The sequence below is a fragment of the Labeo rohita genome, chromosome 10, assembly GCF_022985175.1.
Source record: "Labeo rohita strain BAU-BD-2019 chromosome 10, IGBB_LRoh.1.0, whole genome shotgun sequence".
Taxonomy (NCBI): Eukaryota; Metazoa; Chordata; class Actinopteri; order Cypriniformes; family Cyprinidae; genus Labeo; species Labeo rohita.
The window spans coordinates 28,552,320-28,573,348 of record NC_066878.1 but is presented as its reverse complement, the minus strand read 5'-3'; the positions used below and the strand labels follow the sequence as shown (position 1 = coordinate 28,573,348).

Genomic DNA, 21,029 nt, shown 5'->3' with positions numbered 1-21,029 from the left:
TACACAGTAATCTAGTATTTAAATCTGAACATAACTAACAAAATCACACTGCATTGGATACTGTATCGCAGAATTTGAACATACTTTTCTTGACTTAGGCTGTCAAATGTTTGACATTTTTACACAAAATTAAGATTAGAAATGCAAAATAGATGATAACTGGTCATGTGACAACAGTATTGCATAATATTCATTAAAATGCTCAATGCATACGGCACAACATTTCATAGTATTTTCTACAAATGCTACACAGTGCATACTGCATAGCATTCAGCAATAGTAAACTAGATTTCAATTTCGAACATAGCTAAATCAATTTTCACTGCATCCCAAAATGCAATGCACTGGACCTGACATTCCATTTCCAGATTCCAGAATGAAACCAATGTTAAAACAGTGATTTTAACATCCATTTCTTTACTTAGACTGCCAAATGTTTCACACAAAATTACACTAGAAATGGAAAATATAGGCGATAACTGGTCATGCAACAACAAAGCAAACCATTAAATCCAAATGTTTATCACTGCATACTGCACACCATTTCATGGTATTAAAAAAGTACACTGTATACAGTGCAAAATTACATTAGAAATGCGAAACAGATGATAACTGGCAATTAGCATACTGCAAAATCTTTCAATGTTTACCACTACATACTGCAGACTACTACTCAAATTATCACTGCATATTATGCACTGTTTTATAATGTTTTCTAAATCTAGTACAGAGTGTACAGTGCATACTGCACAGTATTCAGTAAATAGAAAGTTAGTAATCAATTCCCAGCATAGCCAACCGAATCAGACTACACTGGACACTATCCCAGAATGCAGTGCATGGACCTTACACAAACATATTATGCATGACCTTACATTTCCAGTTTTCCATTCTGGAAATAGCTTACGATTTAGCAGTTAGCTTTAGGGCTAATTGATGCTTTAACACAAAGACTTTTCAAGAAGGTTTTTACATCATTCGCGTTCCGCCCAGTACTGGGAGTTGAACTGTGACAATGGTAAATCAAAGACAGATTGGTCTACCGAAGCGGCCCGCCTGAGCAACTGGAGGCTAACAGTTCTAGCGTGTTTTTCTAACCTCAACATCAGATTGCTATTGGCCTTGACCAGCGTGTAATGTGTTTGGGCCTTTGGTCCCTCAACTGTTCCTTTGTAGCTGAAGTGTATCGATTGGCTGTGCGCTACCATTAAACTCAAGAAGGGTCCCAATTCTGTGTCCTCTAACTGCGAGTGCAAAGGACATTCGGGGAAAAAGAGGTACAAAACTGTCTCTTACCAACTCAAAAGTGAACGGGCGGCTCTGGGAAAAGAGTCCGTCCCTGAACTACTTTCATGGAAGAATCGCGGTCAGTAATTACAGGAGTTCATGCGTTTCCAGTTTGACTCTTGCATTCCAAGTTCATTTTCTCATCGGAAGAAATCATTAGCCAAATGAATGGATACAAACGGATTGTACGTATATTACAAGCGCCAAGCGTCTATGACATTTTTAATTGCCTTCTTCTCCATTATATCTATTATTAAGCCATAATGGATTTTTACGCCAGTGCATGGAAGACATTTTTGGTATGCTCGAAAATACAGTAGGATATGTTAAATAAATCAAAACAGATAGCGCCAATGGATCATAACGGCATTGAGATGTTTTTAAACTGGAAAATTGAAAATCATCGAAGATTTATTAAAAAACGTCAATATGGATATTAGAATTCACGTGCTTTGAAACTACAAACAAGTGTGTTAAAGAAACAGATAAAGTCTAGAATTCACTTTCATGAATTTTACACTGAAATAAGCAAAGTTTAGGATTTAAACAGTGTAAAACATGAGGCATGACACAAAAAATACATTTTAAAATTCTGCACTATTCAGGCACGTAATCAAATGTAAAAAACATTAATAAATAAATAAAATAAAAATGTAGTTAATTCATGAAAAAAATATGTAAATCTGATCACAACTTCTGAAATGTTGAAAACTGGAAATATTCAAAATATTATCAGTATTTCTTATTAAAATGCATTTCATGCAAAGTCAGATATCTTTTAATTTAAACACAAAAGTAAATAGAATTATACTTTAGTATAGGGACCAATTCTTGCATGCTTTATTAATAACATATTGGCTGTCTATTAGTACTTACAAAGCATTTATCTACATGACCATATTCTACATAACTAATCCTACTCAATACCTAAACTTAACAACTACATTACTAACTATTAATAAACAGCAAATTAGGAGTTTACTGAGCCAAATGTAGTTAATGGTTTATTAATTGCGAGAATTGGACCTTAAAATAAAGTGTGACCGTAAATAGTTTTAGGAATTCAAAAAATGACAAAAAAGAAAGAAAGAAATTAGAGATGCAAAACAGCAGCATTTTCACTCTGATCTGAAAATGAAAATGGCAAATAATGAAAGAGTTATCACTATTATGCTTTGATCATTTAGGTGCAACTACACTAAAAAATGCTGGGTTAAATACAACGCAGCGCTGGGTGAAATGTGACCCTGGACCACAAAACCAGTCTTAAGTCGCTGGGTTATATTTGTAGCAGTAGCCAAAAATACATTGTATGGGTCAAAACATAGATTTTTCTTTTATGCCAAAAATGATTAGGAAATTGAGTAAAGATCACGTTTCATGAAAATATTTTGTAAAATTCCTACTGTAAATATACTAAAACTTAATTTTTGATTAGTAATATGCATTATTAAGAACTTCATCTGGACAAATTTAAAGGCGATTTTCTCAATATTTTGATTTGTTTGCACCCTTAGATTCCACATATTCACATAGTTGTATCTCAGCCAAATACTGTTCAATCCTATCAAACCATACATTAATGGAAAGCTTATTTCAGGTTTCAGATGATGTACAAATCTCAATTTTGAAAAATGGACCCTTATGACTGGTTTTGTGGTCCTGGGTCACAAATATGGACAAACCCAGTGGTGGGGTTAAATGTTTAACCCAACCTTCTGGGGAGTATTATTTAACTCAACTATTGCTTATAAATGACTATATTTCTTGCTTAAAATGAACCAGGTTGTAAATTAAAAATCAGACACATAATTACTAGATGCATCAACAATAATCTAAAAGTGACCCTTTATTAATAAGCTACTTAAAAAATGTTTATGTAATTCCTATTTGTTCAACTTATTAATATATGTTCATTTATTAAATATATAAATAAATGTTCATTTCCAAACTGTTTTGGGTTCAATTTTAAGCAAGAAATATAGTCATTTATAAGCAATAGTTGAGTTAAATAAAACTACCCAGAAGGTTGGGTAAAACATTTAAACAACCGTTGGGTCAAAACAACCCATTCGCTGGGTTTGTCCATATTTCACCCAGCGCTGGGTTGTTTTTGACCCAGTGTACAAACCAGTATGTTGAATAAATGACAACAGATATTACATGCCATGTACTGAATTTAACATGGAAATGAAAAGCTAAAAATAAAATAAAGAAATAATTGTATAAACACAATCAAATAGCATTGAAAATGAAAATGCATGAATTAAACCTAATATTCCGCACTGTTTTTAGGTCACTGATCAAATGATAATGGGTGTCAGAGTTTGGAACCCACTGTGCATCAAATGGATCTTGCACAGGCATGTTTCCTATTTCTGATTAAAATCAGGATATAATCAAATAATGACCAGCATTATGCACCTCTCTTTGGTTATTAAAATGAATTCACGCTCCTTTCAACATGCACGCACTGGATTCCGCCCACCAAAAGCAGCAAGTGTCCCATCCTGCCTCTAGGTGGGGCATTTAAGCCATATTTCTGATAGGTCAAAACCATATTTAACTTCAAGCCCACTGTACGCACGTCACGCAGGCTCATTCTTAAGGTGGCCTTCTCCAAACACGCAGGTCGGCGTATAAATGACTTGTCAGTCATCACTCCTGCGGTGATTGAAGACAGGCCAATCGGAGCCTTGGGACGAGACGGCCTCGTCACTGACGGACTCACTTACCGGCCCGGTGACCCTGTCCACTCCACCCTACAGATCTAAAGATGTAGTGACACCAAACGCTCACAGATAATTAAATATTGATTTTTGTTCTCCAGCCCTACATAAAATTGTCCAGAGCCTCCCAGCAGTAATTCTCATTTTGGGGGAGAAAGGGGTAGAAAAAGTGCACGTTGGCCGGTCAAGCCCTATTTCATGCACAGGTAGGACATCTATGTTGAAGAGTCAGGTGCGGACGTGGACGTTTGGAGGCTGGTGATCCATCTTGAGCGCTGCCCGCTGGAGCCAAAAACCATCGCTCTGCCAAAGCCTCTGCCAGGGCCTCTCTTTTCTCGAAGTTTTAAACGACCATGCAGCATATCTCCACGATTAATATTCTTCTTATCTGGCCGCCGTCCAATCTCAGGGCGAGACGCCGGCCCTCCCCGAACGATGAACTCGATGTGGGCCGGTGATTTATACGGGTATGAATATGAGCGGATGTTAATCATTTTACATTATTGTGTCAGTGTAAATAATTATGTTACCCGGAGTCAGTTTGCAATCAACTGCGGCAAAATACTGCACGCTGCAATTCGCTCGCTTCATCCATCATGCGGCTGGCGACTTGGGCGCGGGAAGGAAGTGCCAAAACCTGACGGCACCTGCACAGAAGGTCTCAATGTGGACTCCGACATTTCTCATCGAAACCTTCTGAGAACATGTGAGCTGCCAATGTTCATTTCATAATTCTTTATAGCACTATCCAAACATCTGAAACCAAGCCGATACTTGATACATGAAACCTAGTGAGGATCTCCTTTAGGTCTTTTGAGTTATGAATGAGCAACCTGTGAGCAATTTAGTTCAGATGGGCTTTTCTGTTAAAATCCACAAATGATAACAATGAGATTAAATTAAGAGCAAATGGATACTTAATAAAAAACAACAATAATCTCACAACGTCATCCAAAGTTTCACAACAATGGAACAATATTACTTTGTGTGTGTTTTAGGCCAAATTTCTATGATATATTTTATGTTTTTTTTTTATGAAACATGCATTAAAAAACATATTTTCATAAAACACTTGCATGTTTGCAAAGTTGCATGAAACAACTAGGATCTCATTTACGTTGTCTGAGCTGTAAACAAGCAACTTGTGAATTCGGTTTGGATGAACTTCACTGTAATAAAGAAAAATCACAAATGACAGCATTCAGTTAAGAGATTTAAATCATAAAACCTGCAATAATCACACATGCATCTCAGTATGAATTCAACAAGTGACTCATTTGTATTTTTATTTATCCAAAGGAACTTTAGGAGAAACATCTGAAAGCAATTTGATACTTGCATAAAACGTAAAATCACAAATGACAGCAATGAAATTAAACTGAGAGACTTGTACTACAAAACCAACAGTAATTTCACATGCATCTCAGTAAAAGCTCAACAACTGACTTGTTCATGTGCATTTTTATTTATCTAAAGGAAAGCATCTAAAACTAATTTTATACTACACAAAACATCAAATCCCAAATGACAGCAATGAGATTAATTTGAAAGACTTTAAGTCTAAGACGTTTAAGAAGACAGCTCAACAGTGTCTCAATGTCTGCAATCAATCTCAACATGAACTCAACAACTCACTCTTTTGTGTGCGTTTTTATTTTTCCTGAAGTATTTCAGGGGAAAGATCTGAAACCATGTTGGTACTTACATGAAACATAACTAGGATGTCCATTAGGTCCTTTGAAATACGAATGAGCAACCTGTGAGCAATTCAGTTTGGAAGGGCTTTCCTGTAACAAAGACAAATCATAAAAGACAGCAGTGAGATTGAGAGATTTAAATCAGAAAAAAATAATATAAATAGAAGAAAAGAGACAGTTAGAAATCTCATCAACATCTCAAACTGTACTCAGAAATCAGTGATCAATCATAATATGAACTCCTCACTCGTCAAGTGACTACTTTGTGTGTATTTTATTTATCCTAAGGAATTTTAGGTGGACAATCTGAAATAAGGTTGATACTTACGTGAAACACAGTTAGGATCTCCATTAGGTCTTTTGAGCCATGAATGAGCAACGCATGAGCAATACAGTTTCGATGGGCATTTCTGTAATAAAGAAAATCAAAAATGACAGCAATAAGATTCAATGGAGAGACTTAAGTCACAAAATCAACAATGATCTTACAAGCATCTCATCGAGTTTCAGAAGAGATCTCAACAATGTTTTAAATTGTTCTTAGATACATCAATATGGACTCAGCAACTGACACATTTGTGTCCATTTGTATTCATCCAAAAGAATTTTAGACAAAACATCTGAAACAAAGTTCATACTTACATGAAACACAGATAGGATCTGCATTAAGTCTTGGTTCTTACATAAAACACAAGATCTGCATCTTAATAGTATTTCAGAAGAGATCTCAACAACGTCTCAAATTGTTCTTAGATATATCACTATGGAATCAACAACTGACTGATTTGTGTGCATTTCTATTTATTCAAAGGAATTTTAGGCAAAACATTTGAAACAAAGTTTATACTTGAATGAAACACAGATAGGATCTGCATTAAGTCTTTTGAGCTGTGAATGAGTAACCTGTGAGCGATTCAGTTTGGATGGGCCATTTTTAAAATAAGTAAAAATCACAAATGACAGCAATGAGATTAAATTGAAACACTTAAAACACAAAATCAACAATCTCACATGCATCTCAATATGAACTCAACAACTGACTTTTTTTTTTTTTTTTTTTTTTTTTTTCCTAATGAATTTTACATTAACATAACTAGGATCTCTATTATGTCTTTTGAGCTATGAATGAGCAACCTGTGAGCAATTCAGTTTGAATGGGCGTTTCTGACATAGAGAAAAATCAATAAATTGAGAGACTTAAATCATAAAACCAACAATCTTACATGCATCTCATCCATAGTTTCAGAAGAGATCTCAACAACGTCTCAAAGTGTTCTTAGATATGTGTGACCCTGGACCACAAAACCAGTCTTAAGTCGCTGGGGTTTTTTGTAGCAATAGCCAAAAATGCATTGTATGGGTCAAAATTATTGATTTTTTTTTTTTTTTATGGCAAAAATCATTAGGAAATTAAGTAAAGATCATGTTCCATTAAGATATTTTGTAAAATGCCTACTGTAAATGTATGAAAACCTAATTTTTGATTAGTAATATACATTGTTAAGAACATTATTTGAAGAACTTTAAAGGTGATTTTCTCAATATTTTGATTTTTTTGCACCCTCAGATTCCTGATTTTTAAATAGTTGTATCTCGACCAAATATTGTCATATTCTAACAAACTATACATCAATTAAAAGCTTATTTATTCAGCTTTCATATGATGTATAAATCTCAATTTTGAAAAAATGACCCTTACGACTGGTTTTGTGATCCAGGGTCACATATCAAAATGGACTCAACAACTGAATGATTTGTGTGCATTTCAATTTTTCCTGCAGAATTTATAAGAAACATCTGAAACAAAGTTTATACTTGCATGAAACACAACTAGGATCTCCATTAAGTCTTTTGAGCCATAGATGAGCAACCTGTGAGCGATTCAGTTTGGATGGGCATTTCTGTAATAAAGAAAATCCCAAATGACAGCAATGACATTAAATTGAAAGACTTAAATCATAAAACCAGCAATAATCTTACATGCATCTCATCTATTGTTTCAAAAGAGATCTCAACAACGTCTCAAAGTGTTCTCAGATATATCAATAAGGACTCAACAACTGACTCATCTGTTTGCATTTTTATTAATCCAAAGGCATTTTAGGGGAAACATCTAATACAAAGTTGATATTTGCATGAAACAAAACTAGGATCTCCATTAGGTCTTTTGAGCTGTGAATGAGCAACCTGTGAGCAATTCAGTTTGGATGGGCATTTCTGTAATAAAGAAAATCACAATTAAATTGAGACACTCAAAACACAAAATCAACAATAATCTCACATGCATCTCAATATGAACTCAACAACTTTTTTTTTGTATTTTTTAATGCTTTTTCCTAATGAATTTTACATTAACATAACAAGGATCTCTATTATGTCTTTTGAGCTATGAATGAGCAACCTGTGAGCAATTCAGTTTGAATGGGCATTTCTGACATAGAGAAAAATCAATAAATTGAGAGACTTAAATCATAAAACCAGCAATCTTACATGCATCTCATCCATAGTTTCAGAAGAGATCTCAACAACGTCTCAAAGTGTTCTCAGATATATCAATAAGGACTTAACAACTGACTCATTTATGTGCATTTCAATTTTTCCTGTGCAAACATCTGAAACAAAGTTCATACTTGCATGAAACACAACTAGGATCTCCATTAAGTCTTTTGAGCTGTGAATGAGCGACCTGTGAATAATTCAGCTTGGCTTTGCTGCAAATATAAAGACAAATGAACAGGAATGAGAATAAACTGAGATTTAAATGATAAATTAATCAGAAGAGGAGAGTTTCAACAATGTCTCAAATGGTACTGAACTCAATTTGAACTCAAGAAACGTGTGCATTTAGATTTTTTTCCAAAGGAGTTTTCTGACACTTCAATGAAACATTTGATATGCCATTCACGGCCGTTTTGCATCCATAATGTGACGTATTTACGAGCGACAAACCTTTTTGTCCTTTTGAAACAGCGTGTACTGATGAATCACGCACGACGAGACCACAGACATGCGTCGCAAAAGCAAATAATGTAAATTTCATGATGCCTTCAAGTCTCTGGAGTGTCAAAAGAGCAACATCTGAGCGCTAAAACTCTCCTCTGGGTTCGGGAATCAGGTGCGACATTCTGGCGATCACGTCTGCACGTCTTCAGCGCGAAAGTTTAACCGCTGTCTGATTCCAAGAGTCATCTGAATATGGATGAGGCAAAAAATTAGTTAAACAGAAGAGGCTGTCGCATTCATTAAGTTACCCCTACCCCCAGAAACACACTCACAATATTCATGCTGTTACTATGCAAATCAGTGCTAATGAGATGCTGATGATGTTTTTTAATCACAGGGGGAGACAGTGAGTGTAGGAGGGAAGGTGAGGCGAACAAACAAAGCTCCTCACTCTCTAACCTCTCGGTATCAAACAATCCAGGCCAGAGAACGTCGTTTATTTCACGCTCTGCATAAACATTTCTTTTCGCATGCGAGTTCCCTCTCTCCAGACATTAGAGCTTGTGTAAACGCTTCCTAAATCAAGTCGTCTTTATGATGGAGCTGCGTCGGAATCCTGCTCCGTAAGTTACGGATGCGGCGCGCCCGCTGCGAATGAAGAGCGATGCCGTTGACGTGATGGAATTCCGAAAGACAGCTATCCATAAATTCTCCGACTTAAAGAGAACACGTCATGAAATTTAGCTTAATGAAACGTGGCAGACGAAGTGATACAGATGCACCGTGATGGTATCTTAGCATATTTTTACATAAAACCCCTCGCATGTCTGAGGATGACTCCGTCGAAAGCAGCCAAAACGCACACCACACGCCCGGCTTGATCAGGAAACGCTGCTAGCTCTCAAATCTCCCATATGTTTCACTCATCACACCTCTATGCATTTAAATAGCAGACAATCTGACATTTTGCCTGTCGACTATATCGTAGAGCATTATTTATTTACCAGCCGGAGATGGGCCGAGCTGAAACGCCAGTTCTTTATTTAGATCGAAAGCTTAAGTTCGAGAAGACTTCGACCCGTGATCAAAGACCTTCGTGCGTAACATTTTCCACAATGGCGGCCTAATTAGCATTCTCCAAAGGAGATCTTTTTCACGTTCTCTCTTAAAACACAGCAGTATAGGGCTGACGGGGCAGGGACGGCAGGTTTTATGTCTATGTTTGGAGAGAATTACTCATTGTGTTTTTGCTGGCGCTACATGCAGGAGTTCGGGCAGATGGGCATTGAATACATGGCGCAGATATGGAAACAATTTCAGCCGGAGATTTGGCAGCGTCTAACGCCCGTCTATGTTTCATTTGCGGCAGAAATCAGTTTTTGGGGGAAAGCTTTTGTTTACTGTCTGGGAAAAAATGTGAGTTTTCTCATAATATTATCCTTTGGAAAAATAAATAAGAAAATGATTTGGGCCCCTGATTTGGGGCTGGAATTCGGGAGTTTACATGCTGCAGGTTTAAATCACAGCTTTAAGTAAACCTCCATACTGATGTTATGTGCATGTTTTTCAACTTGTTAGGATGAAAACGTGAAATATCCATTCATATTGACGCAATGCGTTTCCTCGTGATGTTGTTCTCATCGTTTGCATGTGAGCACATACATGCTGAATTACGTCTTCACATAAACAAAGCTGAAGTGTGTCGTTTCTGCATCACTATAGAAACCCAAATGTACTGCAAAAATAACGAAACTCAGCCCTTCCGCCATTGGCTGAACCAGCAGGTAGTCCCGCCCCCAATCTCACCCCATTGGTTGATCTGATGTTGCTGTGTCGGGCTGGTCGGGGTGCTGAAACAAACAGAGCAATGATTAAAACCATTCACACTTTTCAGGACAATTAACATGCAAATATTTCACCCAGTATAATAAACTGGGATATGAGAAAGTATTTCCTCATGTTTCTTACTCTTAGGATGAGTCACTTCATCGTATTCTTCATTTGTAGGTCACTTTGAACAAAAGTGTCTGCTAAAAACATGAATATAAATAATTTTATATATGTAAATGTATATTGAAAAGATATAAAAATATTCAAAAATAAAACTTAATATTATATATTTTTTTCTTTTTTAAATGTAATTCATTTTAAGACATAACATTTTTTTTTATAAGGACTGCAAAAAATAAAAAATAAATAAAAAAATTAATGATTCAAAAATAAATTAATAGAAAAAAGCTTTAAATACAAATGTTTATGTGTCTGGTTTTACAAGGACTGCTATAACCATCTTCCAAATGATTATAAATATAAATAATTTTATAAATATCAATTAAAAATATTAATTTATTTTACAAATATGAATACATAAAAATATAAATCATTTTATATATGTAAATGTATTAATATAAATATTTACATGTATAAATATTCAAAATAAAAATGTAATATTTAAAATCATACTAAGACATACTATTTTTTTTATATAAAGACTGCAATAAGCTTCTGCTAAATAATTATAAATATAAATACTTTTATAAATGAAAATTAAAAATGTAAATATTTAAAAATATAAATTAATTAAAAATAATAAATTCATAGAAAAAAATACACATAATATATACAAAATAAATACAGATTTTATGTGCCTGGTTTTTGCAAGGACTGCTATAAGCACCTGCTAAATAATTATAAACATAAATAGTTTTGTCAATTATGAATACATAAAAAGAGAAATCATTTTATATATCTAAATGTATACTGAAAAGATAAATATTTACATATATAAATATTTAAAAGCATAAATGTAATTAATTTTAAGACATACAAAAGCTTTTTTATAAGGAATGCAATAAGTGTCTGCTAAATAACTGTAAATATAAATACTTTTATAAATGTAAATGAAAATTAAAAATGGAAACTTTTATAAACATGAATTAATTATTCAAAAATATATAACAGAAAGAAGCTTTAAATGCACATCTTATGTGCCTAGTTTTTTTAAGAACTGCTATAAAGCAGCTGCTAAATAATCACAAATAATTTTGTAAATGTAATTTACAATTATGAATACATAAAAATATTTGTAAAACATTATATATGTAAATGTATATTGAAAATATAAATATTTACATATATAAATATAAAAATGTAAATATTTAAAAAATGCAAGAAGCATAAATATAAATACTTTTACAAATGTAAATAAAAATGAAAATATTCAGAAATATATATGTGAATTATTTCAACAGAAAAAAGCTTTAAACACATTTTATCTGTCTGTTTCTTACAAGGACCGCACCAGGCATCTGCTAAATAACTCTAAATATAAATACTTTTGTTAGTGTAAATGTAAATTACAATTATAAATACATAAAAATCTGAATATTTAAAGAGATATATGTAAATATATCTAAATTATTTTAACAAAAAAAGCTTTAAATACAAATGTTTATGTGTCTGGTTTTACAAGGACTGCTATAACCATCTTCCAAATGAATATAAATATAAATAATTTTATAAATATCAATTAAAAACATCAATTTATTTTAGCTTTTAGTACAACTTTTACGTCTGGTTTGTACAAGGGCTTGTTCGTCTTACTGATTCTGTAAAGCTTGTACATTTTCTCGTAACACTATCCTTAGGAAAAACACTTTTTGACTGCTATAAATCTAAATCCCAGCTTTAGAAACACACTCAAGCACTGATTTTATGTGCTTAGTTTTTTGCACAGTCTTGCTCTAAAGCTTTTTCGATAACAAAACATCACCGAACGAAAGCGATCGCAGCCGTTTTGCTAATTAACCTGTATATGTGTACACTATATTTTAGCAATAATTTAATTGCATGCATAAAGGCACTTGTGCATGCATTATTGCTTGACTGCAGGGTATGGAAGAGGTGGCCAGCGCCTGATGGTTGTTCAGGAGACAGCATCAGAATGCAGGGTTCGTTGTCTCCGCTCTCCCCCTCTCCGCGCATAGAACAGCTGTGATGATTTCATTTACATACTAATAACCAGCCAGGACTCCGGCAACCACCGAGTGTTTGACTTTTATTGTCACTTGTGTCTCCTGCAGTTTAGTGGGAATGGGGAAGCCACGCATCAGTAAATAAGCGATAGAGAGGGGGCCGCAGTCGGCTGGCACGGTCTTGAGAGACCCGCCGGACGCCTTGATCGATGCTCTTCAAAAAATCTGGAGCTAATTCGGAAAAAAATGCCGAGTATCTCCAGCGAGCGAGGTCTGAAAGTGCACCAGGCATCTGGTTTTTAGCCGCTCGCTCGCTCGCTCTATTGTAAAGCCTCTTTTTACAACTGTCTTGCGCCTGACACCCTCGAGACGTCCGCGGATCGGGCCCGTCGGCAGTAGCACATGGCAGCCATTAGAGTAACTCAATACCACCAATGGCTGCCTCATATGGAACTTTGATCACTTAAATCCAGCTTAAAGAAGCAGGGGCCACTTTCAAACCCCATATCGCTTTTTTTTTTTTTTTTTTTTTTTTCCGCCCGTCTTGGAATTTTAATTTGATCCCTTTCGGGTTATTCGCAGATCTTCGAACTCGAATTAGACATGTGTACGTTTCTGACCGGGAGCCTCGGCACAAAAGGCAAGGTGGGGGTCTGAAATCCGAGAACGGTTCCCATGTTTGGACTAGCCGGGACGGCTTTCTGCGAGAGAGGAAAAAAGAGAGCGAGAGAGAGTATTTTTACTGGATTATTTAACACGTAACCTCGCGCTTTTAATTGAAAACACACGGCCGAGCGCGCGCTTTACATACAGGTTTTATTTTATGACTTTAACATGCAATAACGCTCCCGCTGCGAAGACTTTCTTCCTCTCGCTCGTGTAATCCCAGATTTATTTATACATTTAGCGCCCGAATACCTGCCAAGGCCCATAAAGGATAAGATTTAAGTGTCAGTTCCAAATTTTACAGACAATTATTTTTTAAAAAAGGAAACACTTCAAACGATTCGATAACAAAAAGAAGGCGCACGGCTCGCAGATACCGCAGGTATTGGGAGGATATATGAATATTAATGAACGCTGTTGCCAGTTAATGTCACCGGCAATTGAAGGAGAAAAGACGCGAGAGGGAGAGAGAGAGAGAGAGAGAGAGAGAGAGAGACGAAAAACAATGAGGACGGGAAATAAGAAGGAAACAAAAGGAGAGAGGAGCAGACGAGCGAATGGACGCGAGGCAGACGAGAGGAGAGGCGTCTGGCAGCTCTATTAGTATTCATATGGCGTGCGGCTCTGGAGAGGATTAATGTACTCTGATGTGTAATATTCTGGCGAACAATTAATTTGCCTACAGTTTTGTCACGCTTGAAATTTAAGTGCTAGAACCGATCGATGGTCGCAGCTACTAATATGATCTCTGCAGGCCGCTTCTGCAGTCTCCGGTTTCGTCATTTTTTTTCTCTCTCACATCTCCTGTGACATGCACTGGTGCAAGGACACGCTAGCTTTTGCTTTCACACACATGCATGCACATTCACACGAAAATACACAACACTGCTGGTTTAACCAGTGTGTTTCCAAACAAGCTGTATTTTGACACATTGTGCCTGAAGCTTTAACAAAGATGCCGCAGTCCTAAAACACCATATGTGTTATAAACTGGACCACAAAACAGTCTTAAGTAGCACAGGTATATTTGTAGCAATAGTCAAAAATACAAAGTATGGGTCAAAATGATTGATTTTTCTTTTATGCCAAAAATCATTAGGATATGAAGTAAAGATCATGGTCCATGAAGACATTTTGTAAATGTCCTACTTAAAACTTAATTGTTTAGTAATATGCATTGCTCATAACTTCATTTGGACAACTTTAAAGGTGATTTTCTCAATATATATATATATATATATATATATGTATATATCTTTTTTTCCACCCTTAGATTTCAGATTTTCAAATAGTTGTATCTCGGCCAAATATCATCCTATTCAGCTTTCACATGATGCATAAATCTCAGTTTAAAAAAACTGACCCTTATGACTGGTTTTGTGGTCCAGGGTCACATGGGAAACTTCAATGCATTTTTAGTGTGTTTGGATGATTCAAAATAAGTGTTCGGCAAAATAATTGTTTTCATTTAGTGTACATTTACCATTTCATGCCACCACCTGATATATACAGATAAAAAATGAGCGATTAATCACTAAATAATTTAATTTAATAAGATTATCCACTTAAATAGCTTCAGTGTAGTCTAGCTGCTGATAAGCAGCAATAATTAGCTTATTGTTTAAAGGATTTAGTTGATTCAAAAAATGAAAACTGTCATGATTTACTCACACTCGTGTCACTCCACACCTGTTTGACTTCATTTCTCCTGTGAAACACAAAAGAAGAAAGTCAGTGTTGAGCAAAAACATTCACTGACTACAATTAAGCTATTTTTTATGTAGTAATCTATTAGTACACAATTAAAAATAGAGGTGCTTTAAAAGATTCTTCACAGCGATGCCATAGAAGAACCATTTTTGGTTCCACAAAGAACCTTTCAGTCAAAGGTTCTTTAAAGAATCTTCTCTTTCTTACTTTTTTATAATCTGAAAAACCTTCTATCGCTACAAAAAACCTTTTGTGAAACAGAAAGGTTCTTCAGATGTTAAAGGTTCTTTATGGAGCTATTTAGACAAAAATGTTCTTCTATGGCATTGTGAAGCATCTCTATTATTAAAGGTGTATGCTATTAAGTAATCTTATATAATAATTAATCCAAGATTAATCATTTATTTTTATCTGTATGCATCTGACATAAAAGCATTAAAGGTACAGGCATAAAATTAAAATAACACATACAGCTGCACAGGACTCAAATGAGTCAGTGAATCTTTTTTTTTTTTTTTTTGAACATGAAACATTCAAACAAACCGATTCACTAACCAGAACTGAACCAGGCATTAGGAAAATCAAAAAACACTCACCAGCAGTTAAATCATTATTTTGCTGCACTGAATCATTTTTTCTTTTGAACATGAAATGTTCAGACAAACCGATTCACTAAAATAAACTGAACTGTTTGGTTTTCTTTGTCCTGTGAAACACAAAAGTAGAAAAGTTACTTATTGGCATTTAAACTACTAGATTACATTGAAGCTATTTAAGTTAGTAATCGTTATTCAGTGATTAATAATTTATTTTCATCAGTGTGGATCTGGCATAAAAGCATTAGGAAAATTGGTTTTCAAAAGTAGTGTCACTCAGGTCAATATTTCACAGCACAGGATTTAAATGAGTCTGTGAATCATTTTTTTAACATGAACTGCTCAAACAAATGATTCACTAAAATGAACTGAACTATTTGGCTTTCTTTATCCTGTTAAAAAAAAAGAAAAAGAAAAAGAAAAATGGGGTTTAAACAACATTCAGTTTAATGGACAAAGTCATACAGTTTTATTTATAAAAATGAAGTTAGTAATCTTTTTATTAAATAATTATTCAAAGATTAATCATTTATTTTTATCAGTATGTACCTGGCATAAAAGCATTAAGAGTCCTGTCATGAAATTAAAATAACACACCAGCAGTTAGATCATTATTTTGCTGCACAGGACTCAAATGAGTCTGTGAATAATTTTTTTGAAGAAAAATGAGGTTCAAACAACATTCAGTTTAATGGACAAAGTCATACAGTTTTACTTATAAACCACTAGATTACATTAAGTTGGTAATCTTATTAAATAACTAATCAAAGATTAATCATTTATTTTTATCAGTATGCATCTGGAATAAAAGCATTAAAGGTACTGGCACGAAATTAAAATAACACATACAGCTGCACAGGACTCAAATGAGTCGGTGAATCTTTTTTTTTTTTTTTGAACATGAAACGTTCAAACAAACCGATTCACTACAATGAACTGAACCAGGCATTAGGGAAATCAAAAAACACTTTTCGAAAATAATGTCACTCACCAGCAGTTAGATCATTATTTTGCCGTACTGAATCTTTTTTTTTTTTTTTGAACATGAAGCGTTCAAACAAACCGATTCACTACAATGAACCGAAATGTTTGGGTTTCTTTGTCCTGTGAAACACAAAAGAAGAAGAAAAGTTATTTATTGCCAATTATAAACTACTAGATTATATTAAAGCTTAAGTTGGTAATCTTACTAAATAATTATTCACTGATTAATAATTTATTTTCATCAGTATGCATCTGGCATAAAAGCATTAGGAGAATCAAAAAACACTTTGGTTTACAAACCAGTAGTTCAATCACTATTTCGAAGCACAGGATTTAAATGAGTTGGTGAATCGTTTTTTTTTTTTTTATAACATGAACCGCTCAAACAAAAAAAAAAAAAAAAAAAAATCACTAAAATGAACTGAACTACTTGGCCTTCTGTGTCCTGTTAAAAACAAAAAAGAAGAAGAATGGGGTTCAAACAACATTCAGTTGAATAGACAAAGTCATACAGTTTTACTTATAAACTACTAGATTACATTAAGTTAGTAATCTTATTAAATAATTATTCAAAGATTAATTATTTATTTTTATCAGTATGCATCTGGCATAAAAGCATTAAGGGTCCTGGCATGAAATTAAAATAACACACCAGCAGTTAGATCATTATTTTGCTGCACAGGACTCAAATGAGTCAGTTAATCATTTTTTGAACATGAACCTCTCAAACAAACCGATTCACTAAAATGAACTGAACTGTTTGGGTTTCTTTGTCCTGTGAAACACAAAAAAAAGAAGAAAAGTTTCTTATTGCCACTTATAAACTACTAGATTACATTGAAGCTATTTAAATTAGTAAAATAAATATTCAGTGATTAATAATTTATTTTCATCAGCATGCATCTGGCATAAAAGCGTTAGGAAAATCAAAAAACACTTTTGGTTTTCAAAAGTGGTATCACTCACCAGCAGTTAGATCATTATTTTTCTGCACAGGATTTAAATGAGTTGGTGAATCATTTTTTTGAGCATGAACCACTCAAACAAGCCAATTTACTAGAATGAACTGGACTGTTTGGCCTTCTTTGTCCTGTTAAAAACAAAAAAGAAGAAGAAAAATGGGGTTTAAACATCATTCAGTTTAACAGACACAGTTTTACTTATAAACTACTAGATTAAATTATGTTAGTAATCTTATTAAATAATTATTCAGTGATTACTAATTTATTTTCATCAGTATGCATCTGGCATAAAAGCATTAGGAAAATAAAAAAAGTAGTGTCACTCACCAGCAGTTAGATCATTATTTCGCCGCACAGGACTCAAATGAGTCTGTGAATCATGTTTTGAACATGAACCATCCAAGCTAACTGACTCACCAAAATAAATTCAACTTTCCCCATATGATGTTTTAGGATTGTATTTACTTACTGCATTTGCACTGAAGCTGAAGCTGCATGATGCAAATTAGATCATTATTTTGCTGCACAGGTCTCAAATGAGTCAGAGAATCTTTTTTTTTTTTTTTTTTTTTTTTTTTTTTTTGAACATGAACCATCTAAACAAACTGATTCACGACAACAAATTAAGCTTTGGCTTTCTTTCTCCTGTGAAACACAAAAGAACAAGAAAAATCTGTGGGATCCAAATGCACAAAGAAAGTCATACAGGTTTGGAATAACAAGTGGGAGAGTAAATGGTCATAGAAATGTCATTTTTTGATGAACTACACCTTTAACTCCTTTAACATATGAGAAGCTACAGATTCAAGCAGACACGTACACACAAATAGTTTGAACAACCGTTGATTCAAATGATTCACTTAAATGAATTGAACAGTCTGACTTTCTTTACATTTACATTTATGCATTTGACACAAATGCTTTTCGCATTTGATGCATTTATCCAAAATGACTTGTATTGCACTCAAGGTATCCATTTTATCACTTCATGCATTTCCATTTTAATTCTTTCTCCTATACACAAAAGAAAAAGATGGATAAAGAAAGGTTTGAACATTTTCATTTTTAGGTGAATGATCCATTTAATTGCTTTAAATTATAGGAATCTTAGCAAGCTATACTTTTAAGTAGACATGCAAACAAATGGATCTTTTATAGTGACAACAAACAATCGTTCAAAGAACCAGATTCACTAAAATTAACTGAACTGTTTGACTTTCTTTGCATGTACATTTATGCATTTGGTAGATGCTTTTACTCAAAGCAACTTAAATTGCATGCAAGGTATCAATTTTATCACTTCATGCATCTCCATTTTATTCTTTCTCCTGTGAAACACAAAAGATAAAAAGTCAGTAGGGTCCAAACAACATTCCTTCTAATGGATAAAGAAAGGTTTGAAATATTTCATTTTTAGATGAACAGTCCCTTTAACTCATTTAAATTATAGGAATCTTATGAAGCTATAATTTCAAGTAGACATGCACACAAATGCATGTTTATGTTTATTCATTTACGACAACAAAAACGAACATTCAAACAAACTGATTCACTAAAATGAACTGAACTGTTTGATTTTCTTTGCAATTACATTTATGCATTTAGGAGATGCTTTTACTCAAAGTATTAAAATTGCATGCAAGGTATCAATTTTTTCACTTCATGCACTTCCATTTTATTCTTTCTCCTGTGAAACACAAAAGATGAAAAGTCAGTAGGGTCCAAACAACATTCCTTCTAATGGATAAAGAAAGGTTTGAAATATTTCATTTTTAGATGAACAGTCCCTTTAACTCATTTAAATTATAGGAATCTTATGAAGCTATAATTTCAAGTAGACATGCACACAAATGCATGTTTATGTTTATTCATTTACGACAACAAAAACGAACATTCAAACAAACTGATTCACTAAAATGAACTGAACTGTTTGATTTTCTTTGCATTTACATTTATGCATTTAGGAGATGCTTTTACTCAAAGTATTAAAATTGCATGCAAGGTATCAATTTTTTCACTTCATGCACTTCCATTTTAGTCTTTCTCCTGTGAAACACAAAGAAGAAGAAAAGTCAGTGGAGTCCAAACGACATTCAAAGAAGGTCATACTGTTTTGGAACGACAAGAGGGAGAGTAGACGATGACAATTTCCATTTTTAGATGAACAACCTATAGTTATAACTAGACATGCATTACACACAAACTAGTCTGTTTTGGTGACAACAAAGCCATTCAAACAAACCAACTCACTAAAACGAATTGCACTGTTTGACTTACAAACACAAAAGAAGGAGAAAACCAAGTGGGCTCCAAACTAGAAAGTCATGCAAGGTGAACCCTTTAACCTCTTTAAATGATGGGAAACTTAGCAAGCCATATTTTCAAGTAGGCATGCACTACACACACAAACGGGTCGTTTTTTGGCGACAACAGGGGGCGTAGGTGCTTGCTCTAAGACTAGCCGGTCGACGGTGTGTCCAGGAGAGGGGAATCTGCAGGATTGTTTCACGGCGGTAACCCAAACCTCTCTCCGCAAGGGGAGGCAGCGCGGAGAATCAAAGAATTCCACATGTTCCCCTCCACACTTCGCCTCCCGATAACTTTTCTGATTTATGGGCGAGCAGCTGAGCGCAGCTGTGAGGTCTTTATTAAGTGCAAATCTTTATTGTGTGCGCTAAAGGCTGTAATCATATGTTTGTGACATTTTAAGAGCGGCATAATTAGTCTTCGGAGGCTCATAAAGGAATATATTCATTCTCAGCACGCATTAACAACCTGCGCAAGATCGCTTATCGCATTAACAGCCTGCGTGAGATTGCTTATTGCTTTAAAAGGCCCGGGCATTAGATAGGGACGGCGCTTTATGACACAACTCAACACACTTTCCTTTCACACATCCGTTCCAGTGTGGATTGGCAGTACAGATTGCTGTGCGTTTGAGATTTATCTTATTTTTTGGGTGAAGAGCTACTGGAAAAACTGGGGAAATGAAAGATTAGGGTGGTTAAATTTGCAAGGTAACCTGATTTAACTCGCTCTTACGAGCATCCGAGCACATCCTTGACGTCCCGTGTGCTAATTTGCGCGAGGTTATGACTTGGACGGTAAGTTTATCGCGTAAAAGTTCTGAAACTCAAGAGGCTGATAATGTTTCACAGCAGCTCTAATGGAACTGAAACTCTCATTCATAAGAAATGCCTTGTGGGAAATCTCCTCGCACCAGCCGTTTTGGCGCAGAAGAGATGTTTGAAAGTGTTTAAAGTCAACATGAAACGGCATTTGTAAGCCGTTTTACTTCTGAAATGTGTCATTTACAGAATATTCAACTAGAAAAAAAAAATGTAGGATAGGACTGGATTTTATCGTTTGGGATTTGGTTTGATGGCAAAAAGTGGGTGTTTTATACAAAAAAGGCACTACAGCTGAATGCAAATTGCCTTTGCAATTGATTGTGGAGGAAATGTGTTGCAAAGACATTTGC

At 34.6% G+C, this 21,029-nt stretch overlaps 2 long non-coding RNA genes across 2 annotated transcripts; both read right to left on the bottom strand.

Moving 5' to 3' along the window:
* Positions 1-7,858: 7,858 nt before the first annotated feature.
* LOC127172165 (uncharacterized) lies at positions 7,859-8,936 on the bottom strand. The gene is made up of 3 exons (XR_007828597.1): positions 8,663-8,936; positions 8,344-8,424; positions 7,859-7,930 (listed from the first exon to the last, which is right to left on the bottom strand). It is a non-coding gene; the product is annotated as an uncharacterized LOC127172165 (long non-coding RNA).
* Positions 8,937-10,473: 1,537 nt separating this feature from the next.
* On the bottom strand, positions 10,474-15,717 carry LOC127172166 (uncharacterized). Its single transcript, XR_007828598.1, has 4 exons — positions 15,603-15,717; positions 14,968-15,004; positions 10,625-10,686; positions 10,474-10,506 (listed from the first exon to the last, which is right to left on the bottom strand). It is a non-coding gene; the product is annotated as an uncharacterized LOC127172166 (long non-coding RNA).
* Positions 15,718-21,029: the final 5,312 nt, after the last annotated feature.